The sequence below is a fragment of the Pongo abelii genome, chromosome 2, assembly GCF_028885655.2.
Source record: "Pongo abelii isolate AG06213 chromosome 2, NHGRI_mPonAbe1-v2.0_pri, whole genome shotgun sequence".
Lineage (NCBI taxonomy): Eukaryota > Metazoa > Chordata > Mammalia > Primates > Hominidae > Pongo > Pongo abelii.
The window spans coordinates 209,305,936-209,319,510 of NC_085928.1; the positions used below are offsets into that span (position 1 = coordinate 209,305,936).

A 13,575-nucleotide genomic window follows, 5' to 3' on the forward strand; every position below is an offset into this window, starting at 1 on the left:
TCTTTTTTGACGTGCTTATTTTGTTTCCTTTTGATATAAACCCAGCAATGAGATTGCTGAATCATATGGTAGTTCTATTTATAATTTATTGAAAAACCTCCATACTGTTCTCCCTATAGAAATGGGAAATGATTGTACTAACTTACATTCCTACCAACAGTGTATAAGTGCCCATCTACAGAATGAATAAAGAAAATGTTATACACACACACACGCACACACACACAGGAATAATGTTCAGTCATAAAACAGAATGAAGTTCTGTCATTTGTGTCAACATGGATGAGCCTAGAGGACATTATGTTAAGTGGAATAAGCCAGGCACAGAAAGAAAAAGACCACGTGCTCTCACTCACGTGAAATCTGAAGAAGTCCATCTCATAGAAGTAGACAGTAGGATGGTGGTTACCAGAGGTTAGCGATGGCAGAAGGATGAGGGAGTGGGGAGAGCTTTGTCACTGGGTACAAAGTTACAGTTAGGAAGAATAAATCCTGGTGTTCTGTTACACAGCACGATGACTATAGCTAATAATAATGTACCGTTTATTCTATAATAGCTTGAAGCGAGGATTTTGAACTTTACTAGCACAAGGAAATAAATGTTTAAAGTGTTAAATATGCTAATTACTCTGGTTGGATCACTGTACAGTGTATATGGTACAATGTGATGCAGTGAAACATCATATAATTAACATAATTATACGTTTGCGGAGTACAGTGTGATGTTTCACTGCATCACACTGTACCGTGTAGTATGATGCAGTGAAGCATCACGTAATTAACACATGATAGTTATATATGTTTACGGAGTACAGTGTTATGTTTCACTGCATCTCACTGTACCATGTAGTATGATGCAGTGAAGCATCACGTAATTAACACGTGATAGTTATATATGTTTACGGAGTACAGTGTTGTTTCACTGCATCACACTGTACCGTGTAGTATGATGCAGTGAAACATCATGTAATTAACACATGATAGTTATATATGTTTATGGAGTTCAATGTGATGTTTCACTGCATCTCACTGTACCATGTAGTATGATGCCGTGGAACATCATATAATTAACATGATAATTATACATGTTTATGGAGTACAGTGTGATGTTTCACTGCATCACACTGTACCATGTAGTATGATGCAGTGAAACATCACACTGTACCCCATAAATATTACTGGTTCAGCAGGGAACTGTGGGACACAGAGCAGCTCCAGATTAGCCATGACCAGCAGCTTCACCTGTGTAGGGTAGCGAGAGGTGAAGGGCCCTGTGCTCGGCTGAGAGTTGACCCCTGACCCCATCCACTTTGACTGCTAGGTGCCAGCAGAGGTCAGGGACCCCTAACTTCAGGCAGAGGCAGGAAGCAAGGTCATTGCCTCTTTTTTTTTTTTTTTTTTTGAGAGAATCTCACTCTATCACCCAGGCTGGAGTGCAGTGGTACGATCTCGGCTCGCTGCAACGTACATAGAGGTGTACTTCAGAATCACACCTTCAGGAAGGTCCCTGGGTGAGATTAACAATCCCACATAGAGGTGTATGTCAGAATCACACCTTCAGGAAGGCCCCTGGGTGAGATTAACAATCCCACATAGAGGTGTACGTCAGAATCACACCTGCAGGAAGGTCCCTGGGTGAGATTAACAATCCCACATAAGTGCCAGTTCTGGGTATGAGAGCCAACGCCTCCTGTATGTTGGGTCTATGTACATAAGTCACAATCTCAATGGTGGAATGGATTTTTCCATGAGAGGCTTAATGCCTTTTGAAAATTGAGTTATCTTAGTGGAGTCACAGCCTCACAAGTGTTTTGGATCTTGGTCAGGGAGTCACAAACCCACTTGTGGACAGCATCCACTTATGAGAGCCAACTTTCCAACTTTTGACTGCCTCTGGATGTGAGATTCAGAACCTCAATTATGGGCTGTGTTCATGTGGGAAAATGACAATTTTTACTGATGGCTGGGCTCAGGCAGGAGCCTTTCATCCTGTAGGTGTTGAGATAAATGATATGTCACAATACCCAAAATATGCTGGGTGCAGGCAAAAGAGGAGAGTCATATTAGCTGGTTGCTAGGTCCGGTTATATTTCACCACCTCCGTTTTTGGCAAGGCTAAGGCAGAAGAGGAGAGTCAGAGCTAAAGAAATGTCACAATGTCCCTGTAGGTAGGGCCTACGCATAAGAATTGCATCACCTAGTCCTTGAACCCAGCCATATATTACAATACACAATGTATACAGGGCCCAGGCAAGAAAGGAGAGCATATCACATAGGTACTGGGTCCAGCAATGTGTCACAATACCCACTGAGGAGAGGCTCCAGGCAACAGGGTAACATTACCTAAGTGACGTGCCCAGAGAGATGTTTCAATGCCCCTGGTGAGTAGGATTTTGAAAAAGGAGAAGTTACATAACCTAGGGGCCAGGGCTAGCTGTGTGTCACATTCATCTCCAAGACAGAGCCCAGACATGAGAGAAAAGTCACATCATGTAGGTACTGGGCAAAGTAATATGTCACAATCCTTACTGTGAGCAGGCCCTAGGAAGAAGTAGAGAGTCAAATAGTCTAGATGATGGGCCCAGAGGTATTTGACAATGACTACTGTAGGTAGGGACTGGGCAGAAGAATCACTTCACCCGTGTGCTGTGCCCAGTTATAAGTCACACTTCCCTCTGTGGGCATGACCGAGGCAGGGAGAAGAGTCACATCATCCCGGTGCTTGGCCCAAAGATATGTCACAATCTCTCTTACGGGCAATGCTCAGGTAAGAGAGGAGAGTCACATCAAATAGGTAATGGACCCAGAGGTATGTCACAAGGCCTTCTGTGAACTTGATCCAGGCAGAAGATTCACATCAACTTGGTGCTAAGCCCAGCAACATGTCACAATCCCTTCTGTGTAAAGGGACCAGACAGGAAAAGAGAATCACATTACCTGGCCAATGAGCACAGAGATCTGTCACAGTGCCCCTTGTAGGCAGGGCCCAGGCAGAGGAGTTACATCACCTGGGTAGTGGACCCAGCAATATACCACAGTGTCCCATATGGGCACAAGCCTGAGAGTCACATAACCTGGGTGCCAGGCCAAGCTATATAGAACAACGCTTCCTGTGGGCAGCGCCAAGGCGGAAGAGGAGACTCACATCACCTGGGTGCAAGGTCTAGTGATATGTCAAAATGCTCACTGTGGGCAGCGCCAAGGCGGAAGAGGAGACTCACATCACCTGGGTGCAAGGTCTAGTGATATGTCAAAATGCTCACTGTGGGCAGTGCCAAGGAAGGAGAATAGAGTTACACCCTCAAGGTGCTGGATCCAGCAATATGTTAGTATCCCATCTGTGGGCTGGGTCCATGCAAGAGCGTCAAGTCACTCAGGTGCTAGGCACTGGGAAATTTCACCATGAAACCTGCAGAATGGTCTGGGAATGAGATTAACAATCCCACAACTGTCACAGTTGTAGGCATGACATTCAACACCTCTTGTATGTTGGGTCTAAGCCCATGAGTAACCATCTCAACACCAGACTGGATTTGTGCATGAGAGCCTCAATTCCTCTGCAGACTGTGTCACCTTAGTGAAGTCACAGCCTCACAGTTGTGCTGAATTTTGGCCTGAGAGTCACCAACCCATGAGTATCCATATATGTCAATTTTTCCCACCTTTGACTGACTACAGGTGTGAGATTCAGAACCTCAACAGTGACCTGTGTTCATGTGAGAGGATGAGAATATTTACTGTTGGCTGGGTGTGCATATGAGTGCCACAATCTCACCTGTGTGCTCGGCGCAGTTAGCAATCTCTGTGTACTACCCAATGTCACTATACAGTATGAATGACAGTTGCAATCAACTTTGAGACCTTCCTGCTGGTAGGGACCCATGGTCGTACCTGTGGCATTAAGCCCGGGTTTGAGAGTCAACGTCATTACAATTAACTAGGTCAGGATAGGAGAGTCCTCCCTTGCCTATAAGCTGGGTTTAGAAATAAGCTACCATTTCAACTCTGGTTGAATGTTTATATATGAACATGAGCCTAGCACCAAGATGATGTGAGTCTTTGGCCTAGACACCTCAAGCAGGAGGAAATGTGACATATCTCTGTGCCTAACAACTATTTGATGTGACCTGCTTTTTCACCTGAGCTTTCCCCATAAAATAGATGTGACATATGTCTAGACCCAGCACCGAGGTGATGTGGCTCTCCTTTTTTGACTGAGCCCTGTGTATTTTGGGTATTCTGACATATCCCTGGACCTAACATCTGGAAGATAAGAAGATCCAGCATGGGCCCTGCCTAAAAAGTTTCTTGTGACATATTTCTACATTAATCACCTTGGAGATGTGACTCTCCTCTCTTACCTGGGCTATGCCCATAAGAGAGATTGTTACGTACCTCTGCAGCAAGCACCTAAATGCTGTGACTCTTCTTTCTTGCCTGGGTCATTCCCACAGATGAAAGGGTGGCTTATCGCTGTGTCCAGCACAACAGTTATGTGATTCTTCTGCCTGATCTCTGCTCACAGGAGCCATTGTGACATATCCCTGGGCCCAGAAACTATTTAATATGACTCTCCTCTATTACCTTAACTTTGTGCATAGGATAAATTGTGACGTATCTCTGGGTCCAGCACCTAGGTGATGTGACTCCTTTTGTGCATGGACTATGCCCACAAGAAGGAGGCTGATTTATTGCTGTGTTGAGAGCTGATGTAATACCTCGGTCCTTGTCTTCTTAGTTTATAATAATTTAAACGAGACACACAGAAAAGAAGTACAGCATAATTTATTGGAAAAGAAAAGAAATTTTGAAAGTTAAGTGCAGAATACAGTACACCGTGAGAGGTATTCCAGGGCGGGCTGCTCATAAGAGTGAGACAGCGTGGATTGTCGCTGGAGAAACCCCCTTATGGGAGTTTTACATTATTATTAATAAGGAGGGGGAAGAGGAGCTGCTAGTAAGCCTGTTCTGAGTGGTCTTCTGAGTGCACATGTGCAGTAGCTGTACATGCTTATTCATATTTTGCATGTCTCATTAGCATCTTAGACCTCTTGCCAGGAGTGTATTTTTGTTTGTTTGCTTGAGACAGAGTCTCGCTCTGTTGCCCAGGCTGGAGTGCGGTGGTGCAATCTCTGCTCACTGCAACCTCTGCCTACCGAGTTCAAGCCATTCTCATGCCTCGGCCTCCTGAGTAGCTGGGATTACAGGCATGCACCACCATACCTGGCTAATTTTTGTATTTTTAGTTGAGATGGGGTTTCACTATGTTGGCCAGTCTAGTCTTGAGCTTCTGGTTTCAAGTGATCCATTCTTCTCAGCCTCCCAAAGTGCTGGGAGTACAGGTGTGAGCCACCGTGCCCAGCTGGGGGGTGTATTTTTTGCTATTAAAATAAGCAAAAGTTAAGTTTGAGGACAGGGAAAATCAAAATGCACATGCTCTTTAGAACAGAAAGTCCTTAATGAAGATAGCTTTGCTTGAATGAGCCCAGTTACAATGCAAATGCTAAGACTCATTGTGTTGGCTGTACAGTCACCACAGTTTCAATGAAGGGGTGGCCTACCCCTCCACACCTGTGGGTGTTTCTCATCAGGTGGAATGAGAGACTGAGAAAAGAAAGAGACACAGAGACAAAGTATAGAGAAAGAAAAGTGAGCCCAGGGGACTGGCGCTCAGCATACAGAGGACCCACGCCGGCACTGGTCTCTGAGTTCCCTCAGTATTTATTGATCACTATTTCTACCATCTTGGAGAGGGGGATGTGGCAGGACAATAGGGTAACAGTGGGGAGAGGGTCAGCAGGAAAACGTGAACAAATGTCTCTGTGTCATAAACAAGGTTAGAAAAGGTGCTGTGCCTTGATGTGCGCGTATACAAACATCTCGGTGCATTAAAGAACAGTATTGCCACCAGCATGTCTCAACTCCAGCCCTAAGGCCGTTTTCTCCTATCTCAGTAAATAGAACATACAATTGGGTTTTACACTGAGACATTCCATTGCCCGGGGATAAGCAGGAGACAGATGCCTTCCTCTTATCTCAACTGCAAATAGGCCTTCCTCTTTTACTAATCCTCCTCAGCACAGACCATTTATGGGTGTTGGGCTGGAGGATGGTCAAGTCTTTACCTTCCCAGGAGGCCATATTTCAGACTATCACATGGGGAGAAACCTTGGACAATACCTGGCTTTCCTAGGCAGAGGTCCCTGTGGCCTTCCGCAGTGTATTGTGTCCCTGGGTACTTGAGATTAGAGAGTGGTGATGAATTTTAACAAGCATACTGCCTTCAAGCACTTTTTTAACAAACCACATCCTGCATAGCCCTAAATCCATTAAACCTTGAGTCAACACAGCACAAGTCTCTGTGAGCACAGTGTTGGGGCTAGGGTTACAGATTAACAGCGTCTCAAGGCAGAAGGATTTTTCTTAGTACAGAGCAAAATGGAGTCTCTTATGTCTACTTCTTTCTACATAGACACAGTAACAGTCTGATCTCTCTTTCTTTTCCCCACATTTCTGTATCCCAAGATCATGGTCATTTTCTTGAATACCTATTCTGATCTATTCTGCCTCAGTTTCCCCCAAGAGATCTTAGGGTCATAATCATATTGGAGGTTGAGGGGCTAGGTCACTTTTTCTGGAGCTGTTTCCTGCTGAGTGGGTGTAATTTCTGCCTAGTCTGGGCCCTAAAGTTTCTTGCTGTGTGATCTAACTGGGTGTAAACCATGTCATTCGTGGAACCAGTGGGCAAGATGTTGGCAGCCAAAGGTTGAAAGCCTTGCAAAACCATCATGCAAACATGGAGTTGCCATAAGCAAGAGAGCAAGAAATCAGTTAACATTTTAAACAAAATTGGAACAAAAGTAAAAGCTGAAAGTATAGTAATGACTGTTACTATTAAAGAGAGTAAGGCAGTTAATAGACATTGCTTTCATATTCCCATGGAAGTTCCTAGAGATTCAATTTTGTCTGCCTGGGTGATGATATTATTAATATTTTCTTGGACTAGACCAGGCTGATTGATCTCAAAAACAGCATTCTTCTTTTAGATATAAACATGCTCCTCTTTGCCCGGCTGGGAGAAGATCCCAGGCTCTTTGCTTTTCTCGGACTACAGTGGCCATGGAGTCCAGACATTGTTGAAGTCTATTGAGGCCTTCTGCTGCTTATTGCAGAACCATTGAGGTTTTCTGAGATAGTTTATACTGGATTCCCAAGGCTCCACCTTATGGTGATATTTATGCTGCAAAAGTATTTTGCATTAAAATGGTGAAAGCAACAAATGTTTTAAGTATTTTCTATTTTTTGCTAATAAGCAAAATTTTGTGCAGCTAAGTTGGCAGCAGTCATTCGGTCCATTTATGGATGGTACAGTTGAATGGTGGTCAAAGTTAGAGCCTGGAAGCCTTCAGGAAATGCGCTGAAGTTGTCTGAGGGCCATCAGAGTTGTTGCTTATATTGGATTAGATCATTTATTGAGAGTAGAACAAGCACTCTGATGGTCCTCTCTCCATTTGGGACTTTCTGTAAGGGGAGCAATTTCTCTGGCCCTGAATGGTGTGAAGTCCCACTGTGAGTAACTGCAGCTGGGCTGGTCTCTATTGTATCCGGCCGATAGAAAGGAGCATAAGGAGGAGGTGAAACAAGCTTAGATTCTACAGAAGACTCTGATAGTGTGGGGATGCTGGGGATTCTAAAGGAGGTGTGGGCCCCTGAGGGCCCCTGTCTGGAGCTGGTGTTGGGCTGTGGGGTCTGGGGTCCCTTCCCCTTAATAAGAGATGATCTTCTAATGGTTCTGAGGGACTTTCTGGCTTACTAGGCTTTAGCCCACAGGTGCTGCATAGAGCTGGGTTTTGATGTCAGGCCAGAAAGGCTTGCACATAGGATACTTCAGACCATTTTCCCTGATTACTACAGAAAAGATCTAGCTGTAGGATGGAGTCAAAGTTCACAGTCTCATTCTCCAGCCATGTTTTGTCAGCTAATCTGTAGGCAGGCTAAATAGTGTTACAAAAGAAGATAAGGTTTTCTTTTTTCTAAGTTCATTTAGCCAAAAGCTGTTCTAATTTTTAGATATACATCCCAGGGGTGTTTCAGTGACAGTAGAGGAAGCGGCTCCCACGGTGCCGAGAGAATCCTGCAACGACAGAACATTTACTGAAATCCAGGAGGCTGTGGGCATCCTCGTGAGCCAAGTGGAAACACCAAGGTGTCCAGCACATCCCCTGGAAACCCCATTAACTGAAGCTTTAGGAGGTCATAGGCATTTGCCATACACCGTCCTAGCTCCCCCCAGCGGTGGACATCTCCAGCCCTACCGAGATGACCCCCACTGCTGGCTGGGGGGCAGATGTCTGGCTGAGAAGCCTTGCCCTAATTCACTGGTTTGCCATTTGTGATGCCCAATTACAACACCTGGAATGCTCAGATTCAGTCCCTACGACTGGGCATCTACATGACTGTGCATCTTTTGTTCAGCAAAGAAAGCCTGTTGAAGAACGATTTCAAGGAGCTGGGAAATGCATAAAGCCTGAAGGGACAGGGTTCTCTTAATGTGCTGCTCAAAACAAAACAAAAATTTTGTAAACAGAAAACCTGACCAGAAAATAAATTACAATAGCCACTAGGTGGCGATCGAGTATTGCTGAACGGACAGCAAACGCTAAGCCGCGTCTAAACTGTGGCCAGAAAGATGTGAAACTAAGCGGCAAATAGCCCAAATATGAAATGTTGAGGGCAACCCATGTGGTTAGCGTATTTACCGATACTACAGAAGCAGCAGCCAAAAGGAGAGTGGACATATATTCTCTCTCTAAAGAATACAGGCGACTTAAAAACGTTTCCCCCAGAACTTTACTGAAACAGCGCTGGAACAAGCAGCGATAGTTAACCAGGTAGTCTGGAACTGCCATAGTATTCACTGCAAGTAAAGGGAAACTGAAATTAATGAAGCAGACAAACCTCTCCCCAGGTCATGGCACCAGAAATGTTGATGGCTGATGTCATACCTTGGTTCTTATCTTCTTAGTTTAAAAGAATTTAAACAAGAGACACACAACAAAAGAAGTACATCATAATTTATTACAAAAAAAAAAGAGTATTTTGAAAATTAAGTGCAGAATAGACGGTACAGTCTGAGAAAGAGATTCCAGGGCAGCCTGCTCATAAAAGTGAGACAGCATTAATTATTGCTGGAGAAACCCTCTTTATGGGAGTTTTGCATGATTATTTCATAAGAAGGTGGAAAGAAGTGTTACAGTAAGCATGTTCTGACTGGTCTTCTGGGTACACATGTACAGTAGCTGTACATCTTTGTGCATACATTTCATGTCTCATTAGCATCTTAAATCTCCACCCAGGAATATGTTTTTTACTATTAAAATGAACAAAGGGTCAGCTTGAGGACAGATAAAATCAAAATACACATGCTCTCTAGAAGTAAAAGTCCCTACTGAGGATAGCGGGTTTCAAATGACCCCAAGGGCTCCACATCTTAAAAGTTGCTCCCATAAAGCTGGAACACTCTCTGTTCCTGAGGTATCAGGTCCCATTTGTGTCTCTGAGACACTGGCAAGCCAGGCCTGACTTGAGATGAGACCAATGATTTCAAGTGTAAAATGCCTAAATAGTCAGCAGCTTCAGGTTGCATTTTGGAGCTTGTCCACTTAAATGGGTTGATGAAAATGGCTCACAAGACTAACGCCTCGGAAATGGGTTTTTTTCCTTTGCTCTTAGCTGATTTTGTGCAACCCAATAATTAACCTTTCTGATGCCTAGACTTTCACATTCGTGAAAAAGGCGCCATTGAGAGTGACATTTCCAGGAAGCCACAGCCCTTGTCACCCCTGCAGAGCTCTGAAGCTGCTCACAAGCAGGCCAGGTGGAAGATTTCTCTCAAAAACGGTTGAGTGCGTGCTCTGGCTAGAGAAAAAAGAGGGCTGCGGCACAATGGACAGTGTCTCGGACATCAGGAAAGTTTCCACAGCAGTTTAGGAAAGAAGGCAGCCCCCTGGGCTGCAGAAGAGGTAATGCTCTGGAAAGAACCCTGAGTGCAACTGAAAGAGGAACCTGAGAAGGATAGGGCCAATCGGGTGAGGACAACCCGCCCGATTTGGGAAAATGGAAGGTGTCTTCGTAGGGTAATACTCTCCTCAACGCTCAGTGCAGACCTGTCCTCCATGTGCACCTCTGTACTCACTCTCCTTGCAAACAGTCGGCATAGCATCAGAACTCAGCAGTGCTTTGGACACCGGGAAGTCCACACCGCTCTGCCCCTCCCTCCAGGGCTGTGCACCCCGGATCCCGGTACATGCTCGGATTATAGTTCTGAAGCCTACCGACAAACAGGCTGAGAGTAGTTAACGGACTACAGCTCCCAGCATATTAGGTGGGGCGGGTACCACTCTGCCCCTTCTTCCAGGGCTGCGCCTCGCCCTGGAGCCTGGTGCATGCTGGGATTGTAGTCCTGTAGCCGTTTGACCAAAGGGTTGGGAGTGTTTATGAGAATACATCTTCCAACAATTCTAGGGAGGCGCGCACAGCCCTGCCTCTTCCTCCAGTGACGCGCACTTTCCCGGAGTCCGGTGCATGCCAGGACTGTAGTGCTGCAGCCCTGTGACCAAAGGGCTGGGAGCGTTTATGAGACTGCATCTCCCAGCAAGACCAGCGAGCCGCGCGGAGCCTCGTCCCTTCCTGCAGTGATTAGCGCACTCTCCCTGAGCCTGGTGCATGCTGGGATTGCAGTGCTGCAGCCCTGTGACCAAAGAGCTTTGTTTTAGTTATCTGTGAAGTATTCAACAAACTACTTTACTTCATTATTACTGGAAGCCAGAACCTCAGTTCTGTTCACTTTTTGGATTTCATATAAGTGAGATTGTGTAATATGTGTACTTTTACAACTACTTTCTTCTGTGCAACATTATATTTATGATATTAATTCATGATATTGCAGATAGCTATAGTTTATTTAAAAATTATTTTTTACATTGTGGTAAAGTATACATAAAATTAACCATTTAAGCTATTTTAAGTGTGCAGCTCAGAAAAATTAACTACTTTCACATTGTTTTGCAACTGTCATTACCATTCATAGGGACCTTCTTTCAACTTGCAGAGACAAAACTCTATACCCATTAAATAAGTTCCATGTTACTCCCCCTCTAGCTCCTAGGAACCACTCTTCTATTTGGGTTTCTAGAATTTAACTACTCTAAGTATCTCATAAGTGGAATGATTCAGTATTTGCCCTTTTATGACTGGCTTATGTCACTTTGCACAATGTCCTTAAGGTTCATGCATGACGTACCATGTGTCAGAATTTCCTTATTTTACATAGCTGAATAACATTCCACTGTATGTATACATCACATTTTATCTATATTTATTCATTGATGGTAATTCAAACAACACTTGAGTAATTCAAACACCTTTTTGGTGATGTGAGTAATGCTGCTATGAACCTAGGTGTATGTGTATTATTTTGTGTCTTTGCTTTCATATCTTTTGCTGCATACCCAGATGTGAAATTGCTGGATCGTATGGTGATTTTATGTGTAAATTTTTTAGTTACTGTGTTGTTATTTTATAGCAGCTGCAGCATTTTACATTTCCACCAACAGTGTACAAGGATTCTAATTGCTCCACGTCCTCACCAACACTTGTGATTTTCTGTTTTTTTTTCTTTTGGTAGTAGCTATGCTGATGGGTATTAAATGATATGTCATTTGGGGTTAGATTTGCATTTCACTAATGATGACTTTTGTTGAGCGTCTTTTCATGTGCTTATTAGCCACTTTACATAATTTTTAGAGAAATGTCTGCTTAAGTTTTTGCCAATATTTTATTTTATTATTATTATACTTTAAGTTTTAGGGTACATGTGCACAATCTGCAGGTTAGTTACATATGTATACATGTGCCATGCTGGTATGCTGCACCCATTAACTCGTCACTTAGCATTAGATATATCTCCTAAAGCTATCCCTCCCCCCTCCTACCATCCCACAACAGTCCCCAGAGTGTGATGTTCCCCTTCCTGTGTCCATGTGTTCTCATTGTTCAATTCCCACCTATGAGTGAGAATATACGGTGTTTGGTTTTTTGTTTTTGCGATAGTTTACTGAGAATGATGATTTCCAATTTCATCCATGTCCCTACAAAGGACATGAACTCATCATTTTTTATGGCTGCATAGTATTCCATGCTGTATATGTGCCACATTTTCTTAATCCAGTCTATCATTGGTGGACATTTGGGTTGGTTCCAAGTCTTTGCTATTGTGAATAGTGCCTCAATAAACATACGTGTGCATTTGTCTTTATAGCAGTATGATTTATAGTCCTTTGGGTATATATCCAGTAATTGGATGGCTGGGTCAAATGGTATTTCTAGTTCTAGATCCCTGAGGAATCACCACACCGACTTCCACAATGGTTGAACTAGTTTACAGTCCCACCAACAGTGTAAAAGTGTTCCTATTTCTCCACATCCTCTCCAGCACCTGTTGTTTCCTGACTTTTTAATGATCGCCATTCTAACTGGTGTGAGATGGTATCTCATTGTGGTTTTGATTTGCATTTCTCTGATGGCCAGTGATGGTGAGCATTTTTTCATGTGTTTTTTGGCTGCATAAATGTCTTCTTTTGAGAAGTGTCTGTTCATATCCTTCACCCACTTTTTGATGGGGTTGTTTGTTTTTTTCTTGTAAATCTGTTGGAGTTCATGGTAGATTCTGGATGTTAGCCCTTTGTCAGATGAGTAGGTGCGAAAATTTTCTCCCATTTTGTAGGTTGCCTGTTCACTCTGATGGTAGTTTCTTTTGCTGTGCAGAAGCTCTTTAGTTTAATTAGATCCCATTTGTCAATTTTGGCTGTTGTTGCCATTGCTTTTGGTGTTTTAGACATGAAGTCCTTGCCCATGCCTATGTAACAAGTAGTTTGTTTTATTGTTGCTGAATTGTTCTTTGCATATTCTGGATAGAGTCCTATTCATCTATTTTTCTTTTGTTTCTTGTGTTTTGGGTGTCCTGTTTAAAAAAAAAAAACTGCCAAATCCAGTGTTATGATGTGTTTCCCCTATATTTTATTCTAAGAATTTTGTAGTTTTAGCTCTTACATTTAGGTATTTGATCCAGTTAGTTAATTTTTTCTTACAGTATAAGTGAAGGGCCCAGGTTCATTCTTTTACATGTGGGTACCCAATTTCCCCAGCACCAATTGTTGTGAAGACAGTTATTGGCTGGGCACGATGGCTCACACCTGTAATCCCAGCACTTTGGGAGGCTGAGGCGGGCGGATCACGAGGTCAGGAGATCAAGACCATCCTGGCTAGCAAGGTGTCCGCTGTGCTCCTGATCCAGCAAGGCACCCATTGCCACTCCCAATAGGGCTAAAGGCTTGCCATTGTTCCTGTACAGCTAAGTGCCTCGGTTCATCCTAATCAAGCTGAACACTAGTCACTGGGTTCCACGGTTCTCTTCCGTGACCCACAGCTTCTAATAGCGGTATAGCACTCACCGCATGGCTCAAGATTCCATTCCTTGGCATCCGTGAGGCCAAGAGCCCCAGGTCAGAGAACAGG

At 43.8% G+C, this 13,575-nt stretch overlaps 1 pseudogene; it reads left to right on the plus strand.

Annotated features, from left to right (window-relative positions):
- The window catches only part of LOC129058764 (angiogenic factor with G patch and FHA domains 1-like), a 54,683-nt pseudogene that overhangs the window by 7,136 nt on the left and 33,972 nt on the right, over positions 1-13,575 (plus strand).